The sequence below is a fragment of the Hibiscus syriacus genome, unplaced genomic scaffold (genome assembly GCF_006381635.1).
Source record: "Hibiscus syriacus cultivar Baekdansim isolate YM2019G1 unplaced genomic scaffold, ASM638163v2 tig00011079_pilon, whole genome shotgun sequence".
NCBI lineage: Eukaryota > Viridiplantae > Streptophyta > Magnoliopsida > Malvales > Malvaceae > Hibiscus > Hibiscus syriacus.
Genome location: NW_024062242.1, coordinates 40,016 through 66,523, shown reverse-complemented (window position 1 = coordinate 66,523; position 26,508 = coordinate 40,016). Strand labels below are relative to the sequence as shown.

Here is a 26,508-nt window from a genome sequence, read left to right as displayed (position 1 = left end):
ATTATGGTGCAATGTAAGGGCCAGAATTTGCGGATATGCCTCATCTCAGTGACTATGGATATTACTCATCAATAAATAATGGTGAGTTATTTTAGGCATGGAGTTTTCAAGCAAAGAATAAGCGATGATGGCTATCAAAAATTACAATATCCGTAATTTTGTTCAGTCCAGAGTCAACCGATCGACGACCAAAAAATATGTATGTTATTGTGCCCGACGCGAAAACAGATGCAATTGGATGGTTCGCGTATCGAAAATGAAGAAGAAAAACAACATATTGGAACTAACAGTATACAACGGTCCTCACACATGTTGTGCTGGAGGGGTCAACCAAGATCATCCCAACTTGGACTCTGAAATAATATGCCAAACCATCATGCCCATGGTAAAAGCAAGCTCTCATATAGCTGTTGCAGTGTTGGTTTCAGCTATACAATCGCAGTATGGGTACACTGTCTCCTATAAAAAAGCTTGGTTGGCAAAACAAAATGCCATTGTCAAACTTCATGGCGAATGGGATGCATCTTACAACGAACTTCCAGGTTGGTTTAGGCTGGTGCGGATGTTGAATCCTGGGATAATTGTGGACTTCAAAACCTCCTATGCATACCATAATGATCGAGTTCTTTGCGATCGAAGCTAATTCTATCGGGTTTTTTAGAGTTACCCATAGTGCGTTAATGCTGCCAAATACTGCAAGCCTATGGTCCAGATCGACGGGACTTTCTTGTATGGAAAATACAAGCAAGTTTTATTATTGGCAGTTGTCCAAGATGACAATCGCAACATTCTTCTAGTTGCTTTTGCTCTTGTCGAAGGAGGAGATACAGATTCTTGGGCTTTTTTCATCCGAAATTTACGTGCACATGTTATCACGAGGGAAAACATCTATGTCATTTCAGATCGCGGAGCTGGGATCAAAGCAGCAATGGAGTCTTTGGGTCCAATGTGGAAACCACCCTTTGTCCAACATAGATATTGTCTCTGACACATTGATGCGAACTATCATGGAAGGTACAAGAAGAATGATGAGCATCAATTAATTGTGCGCATGGGTAAGTGAAAGCAAGTTAGTAAGTTATACATTTTTTTATCATTTTAATTTTGCAAAGAAAGCAAGTTAGTAAGTTATACATTTTTTGATCAGGTTATGAACTACTTCCTCGAACGTTTGAATCAATGCTTCAAGATTTACGGGCGAAGAACGAGGAAGGATACGATTACATCAGCCTCATCGATAAAGAAATGTGGACGAACACATATGGAGACATGACGACCAACTTGGCTGAGGAAATCAATTCAACCTTAAAGGGTGCACATCACTTACCTGTAGCGGCTTTGGTAAAAAGTACATATTTTCGTTTGGGGGCACTTTTTGCGAAGCTCGGGGGACAAGCTCAAACTTGGATGCAAGGCGGTCATGTCTATCACCCTAGATTAGTTGCAGATCTACAAAAAAAATTGCTGCATCAAATGGAATGTCTGTAACAAGCTTCTCTAGAAGGCATGAAATGTTTCGTGTCACAGAGTTACCGCGACATCTTCAAGGGATTGAAGTTGTGTCGTTAAGAGTAAATCTAAGGGACAGAACGTACGACTGCGGGTTTTTTCAAGCTCTGAAGTATCCATGCTCTCATGTGATAGCAGCTTGCTCGCACACACGTTAATACTATAACCATTTTGTGGATCCCGTATACCTACTATATGAAGTTTTTAAGGTATATGAATTTGAGTTTCCCCCATAGGTAATGACAAAGACCCTGATGAGGTTCAAGATTGGCTTCCGATTGTACCAAATCCGAGTTTATTGAGGGAGCGTGGTCGTCCAAAATCCAATCGAATTCATTGCGATATAGATATTCGAGAAAGATCTAGACAAGATAGAAGATGTGGGCATTGTAGAAACCCAGGACACATGAGAAAAACATGTCCACTTCTGTTGTCATCAAGTAACAATTGATGAGGAAATGATGTATTTGTTTATCAAATAATAATTCTTTTACTTTAATTTGCATTTACTTCAAGTTAATGATAACCAAATTGGTATTTGAATATAATTTTAAATACAACAAACTTACAATAAGTATTAAATGATAACCAAATTACAATAACTGATACTAAATGGTAATAAACAAAATTAACTGAAATACATTAAAAAAAAGTCTAACAAATTTAACAAAATAAAGTAAGTATTAAATGAGAAATAATAAAAAATTACAATTTAACAAAATAAAGTAAATACAAATATAAAAAAAATCTATCGATGCCTGCGACGCGAATGTGTTCCAAAGGGCGGTGGTTGTCGGTCTCGAGGAAGATTTCTTTGTATCACTAGTTCTGACTCCTCGTTGTCATCGTCATCATCACCATCGTCGTCGTCGTCGTCGTCATCCTGAGCAGATACATTAGGTTGATGATGAGCTGATGACGAAGAAGCACCTCCATAGAATAAGGACCCTGGAGGTGTATGACTGACTATCCCACCGGCCTGCGAAAACTGGGAAAACTGGGAAAACCCAGACATCGCTGAGTGTGAAAACTGTACAGGAGGTGTCTGTGCTGCGGCCATGGGTGATGAGGCTGAACCTGCCAAATATCCAGTATATGAACCCCAAGTCGGATCTACAAACATAGACCCATAATAGCCTCCAGGAGGGGTCATCTGTGACGGTGGCGGCGGCGGCATCTGGTAAAGAAAAGGCGATGCCGGTATCATATATGGCTGTAGTAGCTGCTGTGAAGGTCCTGTTGGTGCAGCTGAGGATGAACCGGAAGCACCTGCTCTCCGTCCACGAGTCGGGGGACAATGGTGCTGTGTCGGATCACGTCTCTGTCGATGTCGCGGAAAGGTCTGCCCTCGTGCATCGTCGGGAAGCAGAAACTGTTTCCCGTTACTGTTGAACCATTCATAATAACCGTCAGCATACATCAAGAAGTCAGTAAAAATGGGCTCTCTACGGGGAAGGCGTCGATGTCAATCCTCCCACAATACGACCCACTCATGATGCCTCACCAGCCAATCTGTATCTGTCTTGCTGCGTCTATCTAAGCTATGCAACTCGTCCATATTGCGAGGTACTTCCGAAATTGGTTGAAAACAACCAAACTGCCGGAGCACGCGTTAGTGGAGTGCCACTCGACGGTCGCATAACAGATCAGAGGGATCATCGCCATCCAAACATCTGATGGACCCCTCAACTCAGGTGGGATCACCGCCCTCACATCATCAGTAGAATATGGCACCCATTCAAACTAAAACAAATAATATATAATTTTTATCAAAATAATAATCTAATTATATAACTATAATCTAAAATCGATTTTTAAACATTAAAATTCATACTTGTGTGTTAGCCTTCTGATCGATTAGCACCCTAATTTTTTCTAAATCATCAGGTAGCTCCTGATGATTTTTTATCAGTAGACCACCTATCCAAGGAAAAAATTTATTATAATCTGTATAAAATTATTAATATACAAAATCAGTTTTATAATTACCTCAGAAGTAGTGGAAATACGAATGGATTCTTCATAACGGGACATAAAAAGGGCAATCGATACCATGTCCAAGACTGCAGCAGTAGGAGACATCCTCTGATAGCATTACGCCTGTATTCAGTGGCTCCACACATCTCCCTGTACAGCAAAGCTAAAACTGTCGAGCCCCAACTGAATGATTCGGCGAGACGAAAGTCGCTAAGATGTCGCAACCACATGCAGTGAACTAGGTTACGCGATTTGTCCGACATCAGCAACCCTCCTATCAAGTACAATAGGTATGCCCGTGCATACATCTTAACCTCATCCTCAGAGGCGTCTGCGCTCAAGTCCCGAAAATTGGCATCTAACCAATTTAACGGTATCCTACCTCCGATAAAACTTTCCGGGACACGTCTTAGATTTTCCCGGCACAAAGTAGTCCAAGAACCGGAAGCTATCCCTGATATCACATCTCCATCCACCGGAAGCCCCAGGTGTATAGAAACATCCTCAAGCGTGATCGTGTACTCTCCGCACGGAAGATGGAATGTGTGGGTCTCCGGCCTCCACCGCTCTACTAAGGCAGAAATAAGGTCTGGTTCTATCTTACAGTGACCCTGATATCTACCTATGTAACCAAATCCAGCCTCTACTAAATACGGCAAGACACGGCTAGGTATCACTAACTTAAGATTCCTAATAAAATGATCTAATACACGGTCCTTCTCCTAAAAATAAATAATTACAAAAATTAATTCTTAATCTAATAATCATGCATTAAATAAATCAACTAATTATTACTAATAATTTAAATTAAATTAAAACATTAAAATGTTACCGTATCAGCAAAGTGTCGAGATATATGATTTCCATCCAAGCGAAGTAGACTGTCTTCCATTATATATCTACAAAAAAATTATATTAGTAAAATTTTAAATAAAGTAAAATACTTAAATAAATTAAATACATAATATTAAAAATATTATAAAATATACCTTAAATAGAAAGAGTATTTGAGAGAAATTGAGAAAATTTAAGAGAATTTGGTGTGATGAAAGTGATTGAGGATGGGGGTATTTATAAGGAGGATTGGGGTGTGAACGGGTGGGTAATTAAAGGTATAGCGCACCCCCTGTATCGCGCTATATGCTGACATGGGTTACACATGTGTATAGCGCGGCCCTTGATCCGTGCTATACCCCTACGTGGCGTATAGCGCGGATCAGGAGGCGCGCTATACACACGTGTAACCCATGTCAGCGTATAGTGCGGTACAGGCGCCAAATCAGCATATAGCGCGGGGCAGGGGGCGCGCTTTACTACTACGGGTGTTAGATCAAGAAATATAATCTGATCGGTGTTAGATCGGTAAACATACCGATCACCGGTGATTTTTCAGGAAAACGCATATTTTTATTCATTTATTTTTGTTTATTCTACTCATTTATGTTCTCTTTCTTTTCCCTTATGATCTGTGTCCTATCATTATGTTTTTTTCATCTTTATTTTATCATTATTTTTCTTTATCTCTTTACTTTTTTATCTTCTTTATTTCATATGTTTCTTAATTTATTCGTTTTATTATCTTTTTTATCTAACACGATTTTCGATTTTTTAAGGGCACAATTTAAATCAATCTAAGGTAAATAATTTGGATCAATTTTTAGCTTTTAATTTAAGGTTACAATTTTCTTAATTAAAGACAACTGGAAATTATGTAGTACCGAAAGGGCAGTTAAAGGGTGCTAACCCTTCCTTGACTGTAACCGACTCCCGAATCCGAAACATCACTGGTAAGACGCAGATCAAGTAAGAAATAAGGTATTCGATCAACCCATTTTTAATAAAATAAATGATCGGTGGCGACTCCTAATCCATTTAATCTAAGTTGAAGCCCAACTCTGGGGCCCAACCGAAAGACGGTCCCGACATATACCTTATAGACGTAGTTAAAAAAATATTTTATTTTTTAAAATAAAAATATTGTGAATTTTCTTAAATTTTCTTACATTAGATCTCGGATAAGACTTTACTTTTGTAATGCCACGAAACTTTTAGTACTTAAAATTTCATACGTATAGTTATTTTAATAAATTAGACACAATAAAATAAAATATGTATTAAAAATTAATACATTGACTAGTTGATGCATTTGAGTGCTTAATTAAATGTCTTTAATTTTTGAAGCGATAGACTGAAAGGATAAATTTGTAAAAGTTATAAAATATTGGGACAAAATTAGAAATATGACATGATTTATTAATGAGAAACAAGAAAGTGAAACTCCTTATGTAGTGGTTTACCTATAAAGTCTTTAACGTTGGTGGATAACTATCACTCTATCAGTCTATCCCCACCACCGTCGGATCTCATTCAAATTGTTGGATGCGTCTCAACCCTCCATAGGCTTTTTTCCCCCCATTGAATTAAAAATAATTGATAAAAAATAATTAAAAAGTAAGTATTTACCAATAACCGATTAGTCTATTGGGATGAAGTACTAAATCCCTTAAGTAAGTATTTACCAAAAAAAATTGTTTAATTATACATTTTATTGATTTTAAGTGTTTAATTTTTTTGTTAATGTAGACATTCATTTTCTCCGTTATTATTTTAAGGTATATCGTTGTTAACCGATGTTAAAAAATACATCAATCTTTCAAAAACATAACATAGTTGAGTTTATACATTTTTAAAATATTATTTTAAAAAAATAAAATTATTATTATAATTAAAACTTATTTTTTAAAAATATAAAAAAAATATTATCAAATCCTTAAAATCTTTAATTGTAAATCTCTTATTATTATTATTGTCAAAGACCATCCCTAGTTGTCATTACAATCACTAAATAACCATCCATTCATTGTCGTTCATTTTTTTAATTGATTATATGATCTGTTGGTCAAGTTGTTCATTTTTATTCTTTCATATTCTCTTAGGTCATGAATTTTACACCCATAAGGAGCACTCTCCTCTTTCCCCTTAGGGTTCCTCTCTCCTCTAAATATGATTAAGATTAGATTTAGAATTTATCAAAAGAATTTATTAATAATTATTCTATGTGTATTTTAGACATTATACTTTTCGATTTCATTTATGGTTAATCCAATATTTTCTTATTATCAAAATAAAAATATGATAGATTTAATATGCATATATGATTGGTTTAGTGAATTAAAACAGAAAGAACCAAGGTAAAGAATCAAGTGTAATTGTTACGCCAAGATGTGTTTGATGAATTATCTTTTCTGAAATCTCTTATTATTATTAATTTTTTAAAGGATATTATTATTATATTCTCAACGACAGAGGAAAATTAATTATTATATTATTAATAAGTATCAATTTAAATAGATAAATATTATAAATACGCTTCTTGTGAATAAAGATGAGATAAGCGAGAGAGAAAATATCAGTTTTAATGATAAGATAATATACAATAACTTTAATTTTTATTCATAATTAATAATTTAGTTTTTAAATTTGAATGAAAAAGAAATTATGATTGAACTGCAAAAAGCATTTCCCTACAATATCTATGATTTTGATAGTATTATAGATCTATTTTAATTGTAATACATTAAGAGTTTCAACCAATAAAACTACCCTATCAAGTATATCATGTTATGTGACGAACCGTGGATGAACAATAAAACAGCTATAACACCTTATAGAAATAATCTTGGGCTGCGTGTGAGCGAACTAGACGAGTACAACTGCCAAAACGCCAGACGAAGACCATCAAAATCCCCTTTATTCCACCTTCAAACTACTCAGGATTATGTAATTGTGTGAACCGTCGCTCTCCAGGCGGTTCACCGATCCGACTCGCTAGCTCGGACATTGCTTGTTCTCGTAGTTAAAGATAAGTGTACCGGGATATTGTTGGAGATGGCAATGGTGCTCAAGACTTCTCATTTGACTTACATATACTCGTTGCTTGTCAAGTCAATGATCCAAGATGAGTCTGTTCGGAAACCGGCCGATGCGACTCTCTTTCAAATCGAGCGTATGCCCGGTTTTTGCTCTTATCTCATGGTATTTATTTATCTTCTTCGTCTTCGTCGTCCTTTCCATTTATGGCCTCTTTATATTTAAAAAACATTATATATCGGCATTGGAGGCAGAGACGAGATTCACAGTAAGTTGTAGACCATTTTTTCATGCATTTAATTCAAATATAAGGATTGGATATTCAATTTAATTCTCCGAAACTGATTTTGACTTTTTTTATTAACAGATAGCGCTCTACAGGCTGATGAATTTTGTTTAACTATATTCTCTTAATTTATTATTAGGGTTACAGTATTGTTATTGTACTATTAGTTCAGTTAGTTAGCTGTTATGGCTAGTAGCTAGCTGAGTTAATTAGCTGTGAGTAGGTTTCAAGTCTCCTCGGTATATATATACTGATCCTTATTTAGTTTATTAACTTGATGAAAAAGTTCATGATAAAATTCTCTTAGAACTCACATTTATTTCTTGAAATAAATATGCATGTGTGTTCTTTATTGACATGTAATTTTGTATTTAGGGGGATAAGCAGCAATGAGAAACTACATTTAAGGAAAAAGTTGTTTTCGCACTTGAGCAAAGACAATTGTCGCAATCGTCTTTCGGTTTGGCTTCGGAATTGGGCTTCGACTTAAGAAAATGTGGATTGGAGTCGCCACCGATTTTTTATTTTAAGATAAATAGGTAGATCGGATACCTTATTTCTTACATGATCTGCGTCTTACCAAAGATGTGTCGGATTCGGGAGTCGGTTACAGTTAAGGAAGGGTTAGCACCCTTAAACTGCCCTTTCGATACTATGTAATTTTCAGTTGTCTTAAATTAAGAAAATTATAAGTTAAAATTAAAAGGTAAAAATAAGAAAATTACCTTAGATTGATTTGAAAATATTCTTAAAAAGTCGAGAAATATGTTAGATAAACAAGGTAAAGAAAAGAAATAAGATAAAGAGAATAAAATAAAAGGAAAAAAATAAAATAAATAAATAAGATAAGGGAAAAAAATAGTAAATTAATAATTATATATAGTAATATTTGAAAAATGAAAAATATATATATATACATCAAAGTATTAATAAAATAAATAAGCTATATATATACAACAAATATTTAAAAATAGAAAAGTTACTCTCTCACTTCACCGAAAGTGTGGGGCTTTAGTCAGAAATAAGACAAAAAGAAGAAAGTGGGAGATACTTTAGTTAGAAATAAAACAAAAGAATTGGTACTCTAGATTAGTAATATATAATATAATGTTTAATAATAATAATGATAAAAACACAAGTTTTTTTTAAAAATAATATAATAATGAATAAAAAATGAATATATATATATATATATATATATATATAAAGTTATAAAATATATTACGTAAATAAAGAAATAATCAAATAAAAATAATTAAGAATATATATATTAATAATAGGTATATAAATAAACTATTAAAAGTATAAAAAATATATAACTAGATAAAGATAATTACAATATATATAGTAATAATAGACTTATAAGTTAAATATTAAAGAAACATATATATATATATATATATATATATATATATAATAAAATATAGTAAAAAAATCAAATGAAAAAAATTTAAAAAATATATATATACATACGTATAATAATAATAACATGAATAATAAAAATAAATGAATAAAATATCCATATAATAAATAAAGGGACTAATATAGATTTTTAAAAAGCTCTTCCCCTCCTTTAACCGAAAATCAAACCGGTTTTTCAAAATAAGCCTCGGGGAAGCATAGATCTAAGAGAAAAGATCTCGGTTCCCTTGTGTTCATCGGCCCTTTCAAAGTAAAAACGGAAAAGAAGAAGTGAAACAAGCCACATGCAAGCGAGAATCGAAGCAATATAGGTAAAAATACATCTTTTATTTCTTTGTTGAAAATTACAAGCGAATCTTTGGGGATTCTTGCGTATTTGCTTTGGGTATTTTTTGTGTGTGCGTAATCCCGTATGATAATCGTGTTTTACAAATGGGAAGGATTACATGTATTTATAGTTAAAAAAAACTAACTAACAATAGAATCCTAATGCAACTAGACTCCTTGCTCGGTTGTTGCACCTTTATTGGTGTGGTTGTTGCTTTAAAAGATATGGTGGTGGAAGAGTCCTCTTAAGATATGAACTCTTGCTAGTTCTATCTTTTAAGAAAATTGGTGTCTACAGCTGCTCCTCTTTGTCTTTTTTCGTGGAACGAAAAATAGGACAAAGATAAAAAGACACAAATTTTCATTCAGTGGAGTTGAAGAATAACTCCCTGTCGAATTGAGTTGCGGATGGCTCCTCCGTCGCAAAGTCGAGTCCATCTTGAAATGATTTGAATCAGAATGTGGCTTCTCGTTGTAGTTCACTTTGGTCTTCTTCTCGGTTTAAAGACCTTGGCTTAAAATTTGACTGGAAAGTAATCCCTTGACTCCATAATGTGGTTGATATACTCTCGAGCTGAATGAAACCAAACTCGAAAAGTCTTCATTGACAGATAGCTTATCTCGACTTAAGCTATGCTAACGGAAAAAAGGCTTCTTGCTACTAAGGCACGGCTAACCCAGATCTTCTTCTCGGCTTGAAAACCTCGATTGTAGCCGGACAATAGTGTGATTGAGGTGTCATCGAGCTGAATGAAATCGAACTCGACAATTTTCGCAGATAGATAGCCCTTCTTGCCTTGAGCTATGTTGTAAATTTGATTTACCTCTGAGCTGAATGTAATCGAACTTGAAGGTCTTTGATGATAGATAACCTTTCTTTTAGTTGGATATCCTTCGTCGTGAAGTTGAAATCCAATCTAGAGATGGATGTTGCTTGTGTGCATGATTCCCCTTCGTCGTGAAGTTGAAACCGCGAGTGGCCCTTTCGTCGTGAAGTTGAGCCTGGTAATTGGATATCCTTCATCGTGAAGTTGAAATCGAAGTGGGTAGTATTTTTCCGAGTCCAATATCCTCTGCTGTGAAGTTGAAATTGGTTCTGGAACTGGGAAATTGTTTGTTGACAACCAGCCGTCCCTTCGTTGTGAAGTTGAACTTGTGTTGTCTCGAGTCCAATATCCTTCGCTGTGAAGTTGAAATTGGTTCTGAAATTGGGAAATTGTTTGTTGACAACCAGCCGTCCCTTCGTTGTGAAGTTGAACTTGTGTTGTCTCGAGTCCAATGCCCTTCTATGTGAAGTTGAAATTGGCTATGAAATGGGGAAATTGTTTGTTGACAACCAGCCGTCCCTTCGTTGTGAAGTTGAACTTGTGTTGTCTCGAGTCCAATGCCCTTCGCTGTGAAGTTGAAATTGGCTCTGAAATTGGGAAATTGTTTGTTGACAACCAGTCGTCCCTTCATTGTGAATTTGAACTTGTGTCATCTTGAGTCCAATATCCTTCGCTGTGAAGTTGAAATTGGCTCTGAAATTGGGAAATTGTTTGCTGACAACCAGTCGTCCCTTCGTTGTGAAGTTGAACTTGTGTTGTCTTGAGTCCAATATCATTCGCTGTGAAGTTGAAATTGGCTTTGAAACTGAAAAGTGGTTTGTTGACAACCAGCCGTCCCTTCATTGTGAAGTTGAACTTGTGTTGTCTTGAGTACAATATCCTTCGCTGTGAAGTTGAAATTGGCTCTGAAACTGGGAAATTATTTTGTTGACAACCAGTTGTCCCTTCGTTGTGAAATTGAACTTGTGTTGTCTTGAGTCCAATATCCTTCGCTGTGAAGTTGAAATTGACTCTGGATGAAACTGAAAAGTGGTTTGTTGACAACCAGCTGTCTCTTCGTTGTGAAGTTGAACTTGTGTTGTCTCGAGTCCAATATCCTTCGATGTGAAGTTGAAATTGGCTCTAAAATTGGGAAATTATTTGTTGACAACCAGCCATCCCTTCGTTGTGAAGTTGAACTTGTGTTGTCTCGAGTCTAATATCATTCACTGTGAAATTGAAATTGACTCTGAATGAAACTCAAAAGTGGTTTATTGACAACCAGTCGTCCCTTCGTTGTGAAGTTGAACTTGTGTTGTCTCGAGTGGCGTGATATCCTCCGTCGTGGAGTTTAAATCGCTGATGTGTGGGAACGATATCCTCTATCGTGGAGTTGAAATCGTGGATGACCCCTTCGTCGTGAAGTTGAGCCTTGACTTGTATATCCTTCGTCGTGAAGTTGAAATCCAAGTATTGTGAAGTTTGGCTTCGAGCTAGATATCCTCCGTCGCGAAGTTGAAATCTACTCTCGAGTTGATTGTGTAGCTTTGAGCTCAATATCCTTCGCTGCGAAGTTGAAATTGACTCTAGCTAAAACCTGAAAAAGTTATGCATATATGTGATGAGATGGATGCAATGCTCTTAGGTATGCCTAAAATGCATATGCAACATATGTTATTTTTGGGCTCAGGAGAGAAATCTTGATCTCCGGTTGCTTTTCTAGAATCTTCAAGTTCTGATCCCTGATCTCGAATTCTTCAAATGTTCAAATCTGATGTGCACATTCTATTTTTTTTATTTGAGAAATGCTTTCGACCATCACAAGTATGTGCCTGAGATGAGTGTAACGGTTCAGATGATGCTTCAAGAGAAATTGTCTCGAAAGAGACAGAATTTGTTTCAAGGGAAACGATCTCAAAGATATCTGTTGTTTCATGAGAAATGGTCTCAAGAGAGACAAAATTTTGTTTTAAGAAAACTATCTCAAGAGAGACAAAACTTAGTTCCAAAAGAAATTGTCTCACGGGGAGATGAAATTAGTTCCAAGGAAAACATATTCAAAAATTTTATTTCAAGGGAAACTGTCTCAAGAGAGATAAAATTCATTTCAAGGGAAATGTTTTCAATGTTTATGTTTCAAAGGTTTTTGTGTTTCAAGAGAAACAATTTCAAAGGTTTTTTTCCAAGGGAAACTGTCTCAAGAGAGACAAAGTTTGTTTCAAGTGAAATTGTCTCAAGAGAGACAATGGTGAGCACGATTCCCTTCGTCGTGAAGTTAAAACCGTGGGTGGCCCCTTCACCGTGAAGTTGAGCCAGGAATTGGATATCCTTCGTCATGAAGTTGAAATCCAACTTGAAAATATGAATTGGATCGGTTTTGAATTAGCTCTCGAACTCGTCTGAAGTTGATTCTAAGATCTGTCGATCTTTCAATATATCAAATTAGTTGAGGTGTAGCTCCTTGCTTCTGAGTTAAGCAACCACTATCGATTTTTACAAACTCTTTTGAATCAGGTATCTTTCGCATTAAAGTTGAAACTTGACTCTAAAGCTGCAAAAATTATGTATGCTAAAAATGATAAATGTGATGCTCTCAAGTATGTCTAAGATGCATGCAACATGAATTAATGTCATTTATCTCTTGCATAGAGCCTCATTTTTGCCTGCTTGTTCCTGCATGTGGAGGAAATGCTTTCAGAAGGTCTGATAATTCACATTAGGATGTTGAATCCCCAAAGATGCCCCAATATCCAAAAATGCCCAATATTTGATGTTGAATCTTCAAATATGCCCCAAATGTTCCTTATTTCTTGCTTCAGCATTGATTCTGAGCACGAGCTTTGTGTATAAGAGTCATATTTCATTTACCAAGATCCACTCTAGAGAGACTGTCTTGTTTGAAAAAAAAATGTTTTTCTTTCTCTTTTATTTTCAAAGTTATGAAAATATCAATTAAAAGAGTTTCGAAAAATGTTTAAACAAAAGTTTTGAAAATATTGTCACTTTCACGGTTTTACAATTGAGTCGAATAATAAAACTAGGGTTCATTGGATATCAAAGAATTAATTACAATGTTAATCTTTCAATAAATTATAGCTATTTGACAAGTGTCAAGATCAAAGCTATCATTGGGAAATGGTTAAGTAAGGAACGGATAAAAAAGTCTCAGATTATCGTGTTTGGTCAAAGGTTTGGCATTTTATGCTCAAAGGATTGATGGGGTAGCTTGCATGTTTCTCTGCTGGAAGTGTTCTATGACTCCCAACCTTCGTTGTCATACTTGGATTGTGCGATGCCTTATCAAGGAATTTGTGTGATCGCCTCAGTTGCACAATTTTTATATTCGAGCCGCATTTTTAGGTTTTCAACTCGAACCCTCCTTTGGTTTCAAGACGTTATTCAGGATTTACGTCTTGAACTCCCCTTTGTCATTTTTCTCTACCATGCATTAATTACATTGTTTTTTACAAATTAATCCTGATGGGCGGGATGAAATCTGAAGATAGTCTCTTCTGTTTAGAAATCCATGTATGATTAGAAGGGACTTTTAAGGCACGTAATGTAGGCCAGGGCTCATGGTTATGAAAGAAAATGATAAATAGGCCCAAATAAGTGTTTCAGGGTATTGAACCAAGGATTAATTCATTCTGATGCTGTCGATATTGTCTTGCTCAAAATGTCTCTTTCTCCTGATGCTATATGATCTTCGAGTGAAGTGATTCAGTGATTCAAGAATGATTGTGCTTGATCAATCTCATAGTTTGAAGCTTGATGTGCCATTTGTCTTTAGGGAATCTTTGCATGTGCTTTTTACCCCTTTTCCTTTTGATTTTTGCTTCTTTTCTTTTTTGTTATTGTTTTTTCTTTTTTGCTTCTTTTCTTTTTGTTCTTGATTGAATCTTCGCACTTGGTATTTGGCCCACCTTTTGGTATTTCCTTTGGATTGATGTTTTCACTCATGTGATCATATTTCTTCCACCTTGCCCCCTAGTGTGGAGGGTGATCCTTGGTTAGGGTTGAATCAGAAGAAAAATACTATAGGCTCAAAAAGGGACACAAGGGATATATTTTTTCTCCTGTTGTGAAGGGATAAAGAAACAAAGTCGTTCATCATTTCATACATGGAAGTCCTCACATAATAGGTATCCCCAAGGGGATAGATTTTTAGGATTAATTCTATTTACATGAAAACAGTGTAATTAATGCATGATAGAATTATTTCGGATGAATTCTTCTTATTTTTTCCCCCAGATGTCTTAATGTTCAAGCTCCCTGCGAGATGCCCCAAGTTATGTCTTAGAAGAATGCTCATGTTCAAATGAACAACTCGATGCTGTGGGCTTTAATGGTGTAAAAATGTCAATTTTGAGTCTAAAAAGACAATGGTGTGATCTTATTAACTCAAAGAAATGTGTGGGTGTATCAAAAAGATAAAGGTAATGTTCAAGAATTTCAAAGGGAGGTAATGTCAAAATTTGGTCTTTTTGGTAATGACCATGAGTTATTTTGGGTAAAGAATCAAGGTTTTTTATTTTGGGGTTTGAGACAGGATAAGAAAGGTCTAACCTTGTCATATGTCAAAAATCTATAATTCTTGAAGAATTAAAAGAATCCTTAATTCATTTAATATTCGAGCAACTAAAGATTAGAATTTGTTCAATTGCTCCACCTTAGAAAGTAGCATAAATTCAATCATTTAAAAGATTAAGCAAAAGATGAAAGATTAGAGATGTGTTTAAACAAAACAATCATCTAAGTGCAAATGGTATATGCCATGCCCCCTTCTTCGGCCGTTTATGCCCCTGAATCCATCAGGTTTTGGATCTTGCGCTTCAGCGCCTTATAGTTCTCAGAGGAATGTTTGGGGCTTCTTATGTGGTAACAGCTAACAGCTTCAATATCGTAGTCCTTAGGATATGGGGGTTCTTTTCTTAGATCATCCTGGTTGGCTTTGTCCTACCATCAGCTGATCAGACTCTTTAATGTTACAATCTTGCTTTCATGTGGTTAAATCCACTTCATCGAGTCCTTCGTGACTTAATTTCATGTTTGTGAAAATGCTTAAAATGTAGATGAAGATGCAAAAAGTCAAAAATACAAAATGCAAGAATGCATGAAATGTTCGAGGCATTGATCCAGAAAAGTGTCCATTATTATAAATAATCTTTACTTTGACAAAAATGTTTTATCTTGTAAGAGACATAAAAACGATCAAAGGTACATTCAGACTAAATCCTCTAGACCCCGAACAACTTCTAGTAGGTTGACAAGTCTTCTGTCTTCATTTGTCACTGGTTGTATGCCTTGTCGGACCATTCCAGCTTCCCTTACTAGGCCGTATAGATGACGAGCGGCCTTCTGTACTTGATCCAGGAAGTCTCGGATGACTGCGTCTCTGGCCTTCACCCTTTGTTGTGCTTGCTCCCAACGGAAACACCACTGTAAACCTCTGTCGAAGAGCACTATCTGAAGCTCGCTCACTTTCTTCTTGAACCCATATACAATAGCTTCTAACTCAGCTATTGTTTTTCCATCTCTCTCATGTTATTTCTCCAGATCAGCCATCTGGATTCTCAAGCATTGCTTTTGATGCTGACTGTCTGCTAAGCGCCTCTGGGCAGTCTTCATCTGTTCCTTCCAAGCTCTCTCATCAAGCCCTTCGAACTTTCTTTTCGGACTATGAGCTTCGTCTTTCCAGTATTCAGAAGCCACTTTCAACTTGGAGTTATCCTTGACTTTATCTTGATACCCATTTCTCAAGTTTTCGAGCTCAAAACAAACTTTTTTCTATTCTTTTTCAAGTTTGTCTGCTCGATCTTTCTGAGAGTCGACATCTAGCTTCCACTGATAGCGCTCAGCTTCAAGCTCCTTTACCCTATGTTGTAGCTCGTTATTCACAGCTTCAAACTCTGTCTTGGCTATCTCAAGTTCAGAAAAGACGGCCCTGAGATGTTCTTCCAGGGTTCGGGTGTCATCACAGTCTGGCACCGGGATATTGTCATTTTTTCTCAATCTTCGCCACTCCACATAGTCCGGAGTAAGCATGTTTCTGGCAGCTACAACATCCATCCGGAATACTTTCTTCCATGAATCGGCTGCTTCTTTGATCATCTTCTTATAGCTGTCACCGTGATACCTAAACTCTTCCCTAGCTAGTTCGCAAGTTGCTGGGACAAACTGACGTGCCCCATACTGTCTAAGTGCTAACAATGAAGCACCCAACTACACCCCAAAGTCCAAGTAAGGTCATGGTGTCAGAGTCCCCACATCGAAAAAGAACATCACTGAGGAACAACCAGGGGGCTCTCCAGGCAATATCTCGGTCCTGAAGACGAGTGAACACTTTCATCCACTTCTATTTTGAAGCCCCTTCATGCCATTTCATAGTGATGAACTCTCCCAAAGGGGAATATGTAGTGTTAAATCGGCGGTAGGCAACCCCGTTAGTGTTCCAAAAGTAGTTGTGTATCTAGACTTGAAGGAGCTGAACACACCCAAAGAATCTTCCTCCACCAGCTCTTCTGCAATGATTAAGAGAACGAAAGGTTTCGGCTAAGATCGTAGGTGTTGGTTTTACTCGCTTCGGAAGTTGCTCAAATAGTTTCACCACAGCAGCATCAATGTATCCCAAAGTCTTCGAGAATATAATCAGACCATACAGACTCAGTGCAAACATGTCTATTGCCTTCCACTCATTGGGATGGTCCTTCATCAGTTGCTTGATATGAAGCCAGGCAATTCCTTCCCCACTGCCTTTACATCGATCTCGGTCTGTTACCCATCTTTCGTCAACCCGTCAACCTTGGCTAGTGCAATCTTGAAAGACTGACTTTTGATGTGTTTGATATAAGCTCGCTCAAGTCTGATATTTTCACAGTGCAATAGTGTAGTGTACTCTTCAATGGTGGGTACCATGTCCTCCTGATTAAAAGTAAAGCAACTGTATCCCGGGTTCCAGAACTGAACCAAGGCTCTGATCAAAGGCTCATCAGTCTTGATATGAAGCAACAATGCAATGCCACCGTACCGTTGGTTGAACTTCTATTTCTGATCATTCTTTCAACTGCCCCAGATGTCCCGAAGCTCTTGCACGTCGTTCTACTTTAGGCTGATAGAGGCGTAGATAACCAGCTCTGACACATAGCTTCCTTGAAGACTATCTCCATTTTCCTTCTGAGTCTTCTCGGACCATAATCGTACCTCGGGGTTTTTAATCTCTTGTATTACAACACTTTTATCCATTAATTCAGATTATTTTGTGTAACAAACACCTTTTTAGGGATCAATGGCCTCTTGTTATGATACAAATGCTTTAAAAACAAACACAAAGGCAAACAGTTAGTAAAATAAAAATAAATAGAAATAAAAAAACGACAAGAAAAAAACATAAGAGAAAATAAACATGGTTAGGAAAGAAATGTCTTAGGTTTTGGAATGTGGTTTTCGGGTAGGCTCTATTTCTTCAAATTCTCCCGATTTAGGTTCTAAAAAATGGTACCTGAGTTCTCCTTGCTGGTGCCCCCTTGGGCTTACCAGACCCTTAGTCTTAAACCCATCACAGGCTTGTGTAGACTAAGTTAAACTCGAGAGGACACATTCCCTTATGTCTATTCGGAGAATAAATTCACACGAATGCGTCGCTTTCACCCCTACTTAAAATAGGGTTTGGAGCTCGGGTATAGAGCCTTAAGTGAAAAAAGATTTGAAGGCTGAAATCATGAGAAAACGATTAGTACAACTATTTACTCGAAAATATAATCAAAAGTAAGTAAAATGATCGATATGTTACCTTAAAATTTAAACTTACCATTTTCGTTAAAAAGACAACTGGAAATTACCTTAGCCTAACTCACTTACCTGTGTCCCCAGCGGAGTCGTCAAGCTGTCACAACCGTCTTTCGGTTGGGCCCCGAAATTGGGCTTCGACTTAGGAAAATATGGATTGGAGTCGCCACCGATCTTTTATTTTAAGATAAATAGGTAGATCAGATACCTTATTTCTTACCTGATCTGCGTCTTACCAAAGATGTGTCAGATTCGGGAGTCGGTTACAGTCAAGGAAGGGTTAGCACCCTTGAACTGCCCTTTCGGTACTATGTAATTTTTAGTTGTCTTAAATTAAGAAAATTATAAGTTAAAATTAAAAGGTAAAAATACGATCTCAATTACTTACCTTAGATTGATTTGAAAATTTCCTTAAAAAATTGAGAAATGTGTTAGATAAACAAGGTAAAGAAAACAAATAAGATAAAGAGAATAAAATAAAAGGGAAAATAAAATAAATAAATAAGATAAGAAAAAAAATAGTAAAGTAATAATTATATATAGTAATATTTGAAAATGAAAAAAAATATATATATATATATATATACATCAAAGTATTAATAAAATAAATAAGCTATATATATACAACAAATATTTAAAAATAGAAAAGCTACCCTCTCACTTCACCGAAAGTGAGGGGCTTTAGTCAGAAATAAGACAAAAAGAGGAAAGTGGGAGAGACTTTAGTTAGAAATAAAACAAAAAAATAGGTCCTCTAGGTTAGTAATATATAATATAATGTTTAATAATAATAATGATAAAGACACAAGGTTTTAAAAAAAATAATATAATAATGAATAAAAAAACGAAATATATATATATATATAAAGTTATAAGATATATTACTTAAATAAAGAAATAATCAAATAAAAATAATTAAGAATATATATATTAATAATAGGTATATAAATAAACTATTAAAAGTATAAAAAAATATAACTAGATAAAGATAATTACAATATATATAGTAATAATAGACTTATAAGTAAAATATTAAAGAAACATATATATATATATATATATATATATATAATATAATAATAAAATATAGTAAAAAAATCAAATGAAAATAATTTAAAATATATATATATATACGTATAATAATAATAACATGAATAATAAAAATAAATGAATAAAATATACATATAATAAATAAAGGGACTAATATAGATTTTTAAAAAGCTCTTCTCATCCTTTAACCGAAAATCAAACCGGTTTTTCAAAATAAGCCTCGGGGAAGCGTAGATCTAAGAGAAAAGATCTCGATTCCCTTGTGTTCATCGGCCCTTTCAAAGTAAAAACGGAAAAGAAGAAGTGAAACAAGCCACATGCAAGCGAGAATCGAAGCAATATAGGTAAAAATACCTCTTTTATTTCTCTGTTGAAAATTACAAGCGAATCTTTGGGGCTTCTTGCGTATTTTCTTTGGGTATTTTTTGTGTGTACGTAATCCCGTATGATAATCGTGTCTTACAAATGGGAAGGATTACATGTATTTATAGTGAAAAAAACTAACTAACAATAGAATCCTAATGCAACTAGACTCCTTGCTCGGTTGTTGCACTTTTTTTGGTGTGGTTGTTGCTTTAAAAGATATGGTGGTGGAAGAGTCCTCTTAGGAGATGAACTCTTGCTAGTTCTATCTTTTAAGAAAATTGGTGTCTACAACAATTATAAGGTATTGATCAGTACTTTTTATTGCTAAAGAATTTTAAGCTTAGGTGCGCTAATAACTCTCCATGAGCATTTGCATATATTTTTTTCTGACACAGATAACTGAAATTCTAGCAGTGATCATCTCTAAAATTGCTCGCTTTGATTATCCGAAGGAATGGTGAATATCTTGACGCTTTAACTTATTAGCATTAATTATATTTCCTCTTCCAGCTGATTGTACTTACTGATTTGATTGTATTTTAATTTTAGGCCAAATCTGTTTTCTTTTCTAGCAGAGCAGCTTCAGTCAGCCGATGTTCTTACCTCCCACAGAATATTTATGATCCTCTTTAGAACTTTGAAGGAGTTATCCACAAAACAGCATACTGCAGACCAAAGGAATTTTGCATAGGCATGTAGTTACTGAAACATCTACGTTTTTAACTTTTTATTAGCTCATCTTAAATGGAATCTGTGTGTTGGTCCTCCCATTTTTCTAGCCCCTCTTATCTAAATTAAAGAGAATGCTACCCTGACAAGTTGTTTAATCCTGGACAGCTTTGATTTGAAAATCATTTTCGTGCTAATGCCTAATAAATATGTATGTGTGTGTGTGTTGTTGACTGTAATTAGTGGCTAGTCTTCTGCATTCTGGCTTATTAGTACTTCTGGCGGCGCTCTCTTCTTTTAAAAGACCTAATTAACTTGTTTTAGGAACAATTTCCTATTCTGAAAATAGCAGTTTTGTTCTATAGACTGGAAAACCCCGACTTATAGAACCTTTTTTTTTGGAAGATATCATGCTATTTATTTGAGTATTGCTTGAATCTTTGGCAGAGTGATGTACAAACAATATTACACGGTTTTTCTACAACCACTGAGAGCTATAATTCGAATATTGTGGTGCAGAATCATGATGACCTTTATCTAATTGGTTGTTTTGTCTAAAGGTAATATGTCATTTAGTGATTTCAGGGTTTCAAAGTGATACAGATTGTGTTCAGGTACTTATACTTCTTTCACCTTCAATTTTGAACATTTTGAGGAATTTAACGTCAATTGACACTTCATTTTGTTTTCTTGTTTGTACTTTTCTGGTAGTTTGGAATTATAATATATGATTGAAGTGCTTCATTTTGCAGGAGGTAGGACCAGTTAAGGACGTTTGTCCTGTACTTTTGGTTGCTGCTCAATCATTACTTCCATATTGTAAGATAGCTTGCTCCTGATTCCAATTTTTGGTCCCATGTTTTTAAAAATAGATTCATTTGTGCTAGATATTTGTCTCCACCTGAAAAATAAGCTATAACCATGTTAGTAAAAGAGAGGTAACTTGTATTTTCATATAAAAAATGAGCAATCATTATTCATTAATTACAATTAGCGTACAAAATATTCTGAAGTTTCCTTCTTTCTTATAAGCAAGATTGTGGGAGAACCTATCAGCTTTTGTTCTTGAACTTGTATCTTCACGTTTTAAAGAATGAAGCTGAAGCCATCTCGAAGTATTTGTTATAGAGGATTTTGTATGATTAATTCATCTGTATGTTTACCTATCTTACAGATAAATCTTTTCAGAATGGACATTCTAAATTCTGGGACTTCATAAAGAGGGCATGTACTAAATTGATGAAGATTCTAAATGCAATTCAACAACGGCATCCTTATTCATTTAGTGATAAATCTGTCCTTCGACCTGTACTCAATTTCTGTTTAAACAAGATTATAGATCCTGACCTTCACATACTGTCCTTTGAGCAATTCCTGATTAAGTGCATGGTAATGATAAAAAGTGTATTGGAATGTAAACAATATAAACCAAGTCAAACTGGATGGGTTATTGATGACAATCGTGATGCTGGTGTTTTGACCTCCCTCCTGCCTAAAGAACTGATAGTACTTTTATGCAGAGTATTAATAATGAGGTAAATATTCTTCATTTCTGCTTCATTTTAGCAGTTTGTGGTCTGTTGCCCAGTATCTTCCTTTCCTCAAACCCAGCATCTCTTGATTTTTCCTATTTTGAACATTTCTTTCTTTAAATCAGTCTTAATTCATGTACTACCAGGTATCTTGGTCTAACTAAAAATGACTTAGAGGAATGGACCGAGAACCCTGAGGTTTTTTATCACAAGCAGGATCTTGTTCAGGGGACAGAGAAACTAAGGACTTGTGCAGAGTCTTTATATATTGTATTGTTTGAGAACTACAGTCAAGTATGTGGTATTATCATGATAATATCCTTTCTGTTTATTTTGGTTGTCATCTGTTTCATTTAAGTACCTGAAATGCTCATATGAATTAACTTTTTACATTTAGCTGCTAGCTCCTGTTGTGTTGTCCATCCTTCATGAGGCAATGGACCCTACTTCTGTGACTGAAATTTCTCCAGGGTTACTTCTTAAAGAAGCTGCATATGGTGCTGCTGCACATGTATATTATGAGCTCTCAAATTACCTAAGCTTCAATGATTGGTGTGTCCATTCTTCAGTTTGCTATATTTTGTGTTTGTTCACGTAATATTGTTAAAACATTTGTTCTCTTTCAACCCTAGGTTGTTTGGTGTGATTTTTTATTTTTTATTTTCTTTGGTGATGGGGCATTAAGGAGGCTTTCTGTACCTTATTTTGCAGGATAAACCCAGATAATAATCCAAGCAAACCAGGAACACTATTTAGTTGCCTCTTAATATGTCCCTTAATTCAAAGAAGCCGTTAAATTATTGACTGCATTATGAACAAATAAATCAGCATCATCTTAATAGGTGATATGATGAAGTAATCTTTCTTTCTTTCCTTATTTTCCATAAATAATCATGAAATGCAGGTTTGATGGTGTTTTATCCCTGGAACTTTATAATGATCATCCAAATATGTGTATTATCCACCGGAATCTTGCACTAATATTGGAATGGGTTCCTGAGGCAGTGGCGGATCCAGAGGTAAATTAAAACCCTTCTATACTCTTTACCCATATAGTCTCTGAGACTTCTTTCTTGTGAACTGTATGTGTGTGTGTGTGTTTGTATGCATGTTACTGCAGTGTGCTGAAGTGTCCATTATAACATCATTGTGACCAATAGTTTGCAAGTAGAAGCTTGTCCAATCAACATGGAAAATTTTCCACTGGCTAAGAGTAGTTGGTACCTGTTTTCAAATCATACTTGGTAGATTTCTAATAGAGACTTGAAGTTGCTTCCCTCATGTAAGAAACCAGTCATTCAAGGAAACTAGACAAGCCATAAATCTAAAATGACTTCAACCCTTTAGAACTTGATCTGGTTACATTATCTACAACACCAGAATATAGATTTCATAAATCAATGGTCGAGTTGAATAAATTCCACTAGAAATAGACTTGGATACGTTGTGTATTGGATTATTTTTTTACATGGAAATGTATCAATTATTGAAATCTGTATTACATTGTCATAGTAGAAGAGAATGATGCTCGTGTATGTAATTCATAACGTCAATTTAATACTATGCACTATTTCCTGTTCCTCTTTAGTTTCTGATAAGAATGTTGATTAATAAAGTACTTTGATTGCAGCAAGAAATTTGTCATAAATTGTTCGTTTCTGATATTTGCATTCTTGCAGATTAAGAATGACACAAAAAGAGATATATAATGTGCCTTGATGCAGTTGTTACTGTGAAAAGATTGACTAAATGGTTATTTTCTGATGTTTGCACAGATTGAGAATGACACTAAAAGAGTTATATGCCGCGCATTGATTTGTCTGTTACAGGACAGAGACCTATCTGTGAGGGTATATGCTTAATAAGTTTGACTTTCCCTCCGCATCATGTCCCCAAACTTTCTTTTCCATAATAATCTAGAATTTTATTTTACTTTTCATACTTGCTATGTTTTGTATTGTTGTATTAGCTGGCTGCCTGCCGATCATTATGTTTACATGTTGAAGATGCAAAATTTTCAGAGAGGGATTTTTCTGACCTGCTTTCTGAGTGTTGGGCTTCATGTTTTAAGTTGGTGGATGAAGTTCAAGAGTTTGATTCGAAGGTAAAATTTGCTTGACTTCTTGCACAAATGTTTCTGCTCTACCAGCCTGTCTTCAATCCAAGTATTTATTTTCTTATTTCTGCGTGCACGTGTTTTTTTCCAGACATACAATAAACATGATCTGCTTTTTTTCCCACATTTATTCAGGTCCAAGTTTTTAATTTGATTTCTCTTCTGCTTGGTCATTTCAATGAGGTCATCCCATATGAAAACAACTTGGTGCAGTTTTTCCAGATGTTAATTGTTATTGCTTTTACTCTTTTTTTTGAAAACTCCATTATTGCCGACCTTTATGTCATGGAGGTTTAACAGGGATCCATGTTATCAGGTCAGATAATTACTAATATTGAATATTGCTGTGGTGAAAATGCAAATTTTGCTATCAAGAAAGTACTAACTATTCACAAGAGGTTTTTTTCCTAGTTACTAGTTGAATACAACAATGGTTCTGAGTGTAATTGGGTTGATTAACTAGACTAACATGTCAAAGATTGTACTTATCAATTTTTTTATATATATTCATTTAATTTTCTTTAACCTCTTTATCTGGAAAGATATGGGAGGAATCTTCTGGTGAAAGCCTTTTACAGATACAGCTTCTTATCACAATGCGAAACTTTGTTAATGCACTGGGATATCATTCACCTAGTTCCTATGGCATGCTTCTCCCCGTTCTTCAGAAAGTGATTCATATAAATGATCCAGATGAACTCGATCTTCTGGAGTATGGCATGCTGGTAAAGTTTTCCAAAGTTTTATATTTATCTGGCTGCCTTTACCCATAAACATTTTGTGCTAAATGGCCTCATATCTGCAGTTGTGGGAAACTACAGTTTCTCATGCGTCTGCAATGGTGTCTTAACTCTTAGCATACTTCCCAGGTCTGGTGGAAATCGTGGAAAGAGATTTCGACCATTTGGAGGTTAGCTTTATTGAATTATTTCTTCAGGAAAGTAGGATTTGAATGGCTACTTTAGAAACTATATGGTCATTGATGGTCCACCTATTGCATTTGGTGGTTTAGGTTCCTCCAGTCTTAGACCCCCCAACACAACACATATAGTCTTAAAATCATCCGAATGTGCTTGCAGGTTGCTGTCAAAATAACAGAAGGTTACATTATTTTGGGTGGAAGGGAATTTCTTAACATGCATGCTTCCAGAGTGGCTATACTTCTGGATCTCGTTGTTGGAGATGACAATGACAGGACGCTACTTTCAACTCTTCCTGTCATTGACATTTTAATACAGGTATCTGTGGATGACAGAACTGTATTGATAATCATAGATATTTGGAATCGTTAAAACTGCACTTTCTGCTTCTTTTTTATTTTTGTAGTGTTTCCCCATGGAAGTACCACCATTAATCAGCAGTACTTTACAAGTAATCATGGTTCTTTACCAGCAGAGTTGGTTGATCATTCATGATCTCAATTATATTCTCGATGATGAATGCCTTTTCATGACATCTAATTCCAGTTATGCCTATTTAAATGTTGGCAGAAACTTCTTGTTATTTGCTTGAGTGGAAGTGACGATGGCGATCCTTTAGACACAGCTATTAAAGCGTCTTCAGCTGCTATACTAGCAAGGATTTTAGTGATGAATTGCAACTATTTTGCACACTTAACATCACAACCTTCCCTTCCATCACTACTGCGCCAATCTGTTGAATATAATATTCTTCTTAGTCTGGCTGACATCTGGCTTGACCAGGTTAGTAAAAAGTATACCCTCGTTGAAGAGACGATTCGAAACGGTCGAAGTACCATTTTCTGTTAGTTCTCTGAGATGAAAAAACAAAAAATAAAACACCGACATTTATTGGCAGGATTCTTTCAAGTTAAATTTTCTTTTTATCTTACTTTAGCATGTTTAATTTTTATTCAGGTGGACAATGTAAATCCATCCTCAAAGAAAATATTTGGCCTAGCACTTTCCATGATTCTGACTGTAAGGCTGCCTCAAGTTCTATACAAACTTGATCGGATATTAAGGTACGAGCTGCATCTTGATTTCGATGCACGTCTTCGAGTAAAGTGTCTAATGACATTTAATACGTTCGGTAACAATTGCGTTTTCTTCATGCAGTGTCTGTACTGGTATCATTATGGGAGGGACTGATGACTTAAGAATGGAAGAATCAAGGTTATACACTCTGAGTCATTGTATTATGAATTTCGAACGGTGGAGATTACATCAGAGATTCATAAACTATATATTTTATACTAATGGTTTGCTAATGAACTGCAGTGGTGATGGCATGAGCTCCAGCGGGTCCCATGGCGAGGGTCCCCCTTCCAGTAAGGAGCAAAGAAAAAGACAGGTGGACATTCTTTGGTTAAATCATTTGTCAAGTAATATGTAAAATGATTATGTTATTTTTTTATGATGGATTGATTGTACGATGAATCAGATCAAAGGGGCAGACCCAATTAAGCAGTTGTCAGTGGAATGGGCGGTGAGATACGGTCTTAAAATTTGTGGCGAAGTTCATAAGGAGTCATTTAATTATGCCGTTGGTAGGATGCATCCTGAAGCTGTTGAACTTGGGTAACTTATAATCCGTATTGTCTCAATTCAATTCTATGCATAGCGAACATACTTCAGCTTGCAATCTGGACCCAGATTTACAACAGACACTAAAATTGGTCACATTTTTATTAAATCTTACGAGCGAATTTATTAATCTACATTGACTGTTAATTTAAGAACATAAACAGATTTATGTCATTTACATCAATTGTTTTAGTAGGGAAAATAATACTATTGGAAATTTCACTCCAAAAACATTTCAAATTGTTAA

The 26,508-nt window shown here is 35.4% G+C and overlaps 1 pseudogene; it reads left to right on the top strand.

The window, feature by feature from the left end:
• Positions 1 to 26,268, top strand: part of LOC120204640 — a 51,619-nt pseudogene extending 25,351 nt beyond the window's left edge.
• The last annotated feature ends 240 nt before the right edge of the window (positions 26,269 to 26,508 follow it).